The sequence below is a fragment of the Dermacentor silvarum genome, chromosome 4 (assembly GCF_013339745.2).
Source record: "Dermacentor silvarum isolate Dsil-2018 chromosome 4, BIME_Dsil_1.4, whole genome shotgun sequence".
In the NCBI taxonomy this organism is placed as follows: domain Eukaryota; kingdom Metazoa; phylum Arthropoda; class Arachnida; order Ixodida; family Ixodidae; genus Dermacentor; species Dermacentor silvarum.
The window spans coordinates 220,855,696-220,859,117 of NC_051157.2; the positions used below are offsets into that span (position 1 = coordinate 220,855,696).

General features: G+C 55.3%; 1 non-coding gene across 1 annotated transcript; it reads left to right on the forward strand.

Annotated features, from left to right (window-relative positions):
* Window positions 1-866: 866 nt before the first annotated feature.
* Window positions 867-2,681, forward strand: LOC119451239 (small subunit ribosomal RNA). The gene has a single exon (XR_005191764.1). It is a non-coding gene; the product is annotated as a small subunit ribosomal RNA (ribosomal RNA).
* The last annotated feature ends 741 nt before the right edge of the window (window positions 2,682-3,422 follow it).

Below are 3,422 nucleotides of genomic sequence, written 5' to 3' on the forward strand. Positions count from 1 at the left end.
CACCGTGCGTGGCACAACGTTTGCAGAGAAAGTGCGGCAGCGGAAAGCTCGTTCGCCGTGAAAGTCAGCACAGGATGCGTGGTGGTTCAGGCACGTGTATATTCGCAAAGCCGTACTCGCCGCTGGCGAAAAATTTACGATCACGACCCTCTTGCGCGGTGCTGGTTTTCACGACTTCGACCCTGTGCAGCCGACGTAAACTTTCAAAGTTCGTCAAGGTGCGGCACGATTTCCACCAAATCCCCGTCGAAAATGCCACGAGTACGGCCCCATGGAGGTCTGGGTACTTATCGCTGCTATTATATGGGGGTTGGAGTGCAGTCGCCCCCCGAGTGCGTGTGACCTGGGTGTCTGATATGCGGCGGGCTCCGTGCCCGTCAAGCGTGTCCCCGGAGCCTCTCCCGTGGATCCCTCGGCAATCGTCTGCAGCCTCATCCGCTTGACGCGTTAGGGGCTGGTTGTCGGACGACGCCATATATATCCACGATATCGAGGTGTGTTCCGCATCGTCCTCGGACGAGTCAAATACGAAAGCGCCGAAGGCGCAGGCGTGACCCGTCGCTTGGCGGCGTTGCCGTCTCGGCTACGTTGCAACCGCCGATCCGTCCACCAGTGCTGCAGGCTGAAGGCAAATCCCGCAAGCCGTGACCGAGTCGACGCAACGAATCTATCGAGAGTGTGCGTGCTTCTTGCCGCGTAGCGATACCCGGCCCTGCGGGGAGGGCGCCGTAGCGAGCTCGAACGCCGTCATCTTGGACTGTGCAAAGAGGTCGGCTTTGCAAAAACGAAGCGTGCTGAGGCGCCTGAAGGTGGCCTTGGCGTCGCAACAACGGCGTCCGGCATGGCTGGACGCGCAGTTGAACGATTACCTGGTTGATCCTGCCAGTAATCATATGCTTGTCTCAAAGATTAAGCCATGCATGTCTAAGTACATGCCGAAATAAGGCGAAACCGCGAATGGCTCATTAAATCAGTTATGGTTCCTTAGATCGTTTCTTCCTACTTGGATAACTGTGGCAATTCTAGAGCTAATACATGCAGTGAGCCTGAAGCCCTTTGGGCGACGGGTGCTTTTATTAGACCAAGATCGATCGGGTTTCGGCCCGTATTGTGTGGTGACTCTGGATAACTTTGTGCTGATCGCATGGCCACGAGCCGGCGACGTTTCTTTCAAGTGTCTGCCTTATCAAGTTTCGATGGTAGGTTACTTGCTTATCATGGTTGTTACGGGTAACGGAGAATCAGGGTTCGATTCCGGAGAGGGAGCCTGAGAAACGGCTACCACATCCAAGGAAGGCAGCAGGCGCGCAAATTACCCACTCCCGGCACGGGGAGGTAGTGACGAAAAATAACAATACGGGACTCTTTTGAGGCCCCGTAATTGAAATGAGTACACTCTAAATCCTTTAACGAGGATCAATTGGAGGGCAAGTCTGGTGCCAGCAGCCGCGGTAATTCCAGCTCCAATAGCGTATACTAAAGCTGCTGCGGTTAAAAAGCTCGTAGTTGGATCTCAGTTCCAGACGAGTAGTGCATCTACCCGATGCGACGGCTCGGACTGAACATCATGCCGGTCCTTTCTTGGTGCACTTCATTGTGTGCCTCGAGAAGGCCGGTGCTTTTACTTTGAAAAAATTAGAGTGCTCAACGCAGGCGAGTCGCCTGAATAAACTTGCATGGAATAATAGAACAAGACCTCGTTTCTGTTCTGTTGGTTTTTGGAATACGAGGTAATGATTAAGAGGGACAGACGGGGCATTCGTATTGCGGCGCTAGAGGTGAAATTCTTGGACCGTCGCAAGACGAACTACTGCGAAAGCATTTGCCAAGAATGTTTTCTTTGATCAAGAACGAAAGTCAGAGGTTCGAAGGCGATCAGATACCGCCCTAGTTCTGACCATAAACGATGCCAACCAGCGATCCGCCTGAGTTACTCAAATGACTCGGCGGGCAGCTTCCGGGAAACCAAAGTATTTGGGTTCCGGGGGAAGTATGGTTGCAAAGCTGAAACTTAAAGGAATTGATGGAAGGGCACCACCAGGAGTGGAGCCTGCGGCTTAATTTGACTCAACACGGGAAAACTTACCCGGCCCGGACACTGGGAGGATTGACAGATTGAGAGCTCTTTCTTGATTCGGTGGATGGTGGTGCATGGCCGTTCTTAGTTGGTGGAGCGATTTGTCTGGCTAATTCCGATAACGAACGAGACTCTAGCCTATTAAATAGGTGCGGGGTTCCCAGCACCTTACAACCTTCTTAGAGGGACAAGCGGCTCCTAGCCGCACGAAACAGAGCAATAACAGGTCTGTGATGCCCTTAGATGTCCGGGGCCGCACGCGCGCTACACTGAAGGAAGCAGCGTGTCTTTATCCCTGTCTGAAAAGACTGGGTAACCCGTGGAACTTCTTTCGTGATTGGGATAGGGGGCTTGCAAATTGTTCCCCTTGAACGAGGAATTCCCAGTAAGCGCGAGTCATAAGCTCGCGTTGATTACGTCCCTGCCCTTTGTACACACCGCCCGTCGCTACTACCGATTGAATGATTTAGTGAGGTCTTCGGACCGATGTCCGGCGCGGCCTTTCGGTTGCTGCCGGTCTGTTGGAAAGATGACCAACTTGATCATTAGAGGAAGTAAAAGTCGTAACAAGGTTTCTGTAGGTGAACCTGCGGAAGGATCATTACCGGACTGTGAAGGGTGACGATCGTTTCTGCCCCGTGTGGGTGGAGCGGCGCGCTGCGCCCGACGCTTTCCGCTGCTGTCCCCCCTTGGACGCGGGACGGCTGTACCCGAACATGCGCGGGGACTGCCTGATTCTGAGGGGCCGCCCCGTGCCCAATTTGTTGCGCCCAGTCGGGCGGCGGCTGCAACCTTGGACGGTTGGCTTGGCTGCGCCCGTGGGTACAAACGGCGTAACGCAACTTCATGGGTGGGCTTTCAGTCCGCCTCGACGCTCATGCGCGGAATGGGAGTAAGACGACCCGACAAAGCTTTGCCCAGTACGAGAGGAAACGGTAGAGGTCGGTCAAGGAACTGGCGGTCGAGAGCTAAAGCTGCCTGCCATCCATCATTCATAGTTGGAACTTGCGGTGCAAGCGCTCTCCCGTCCTCCGCGGCAAACGCCGCCGAGTCTGAAAAGGCTGGCGGCTGCCGGTCGCTTCCTGCAGCGAGTATGGAGTACGACCCCGACTATGTTGCTGCCCAAGTACTGAAGGAACGGCGCGGCATTCGGTCGGTCATGGAACTGGCGGTTCGAGGGTGTGGCGCCAAGTACATAGGAACCGTGGCCCATAACGCCCTCCCGTCGTCCGCGGCAAGTGCCACAGAGCCCGACAGGGCCGGAGGCTGCCGGTCTGCTCCTGCTCGTTGACGCGCGAGATGTCGAGATCGCGGTTGAATGCGCGACGTTGGCAGGTATTCGCCC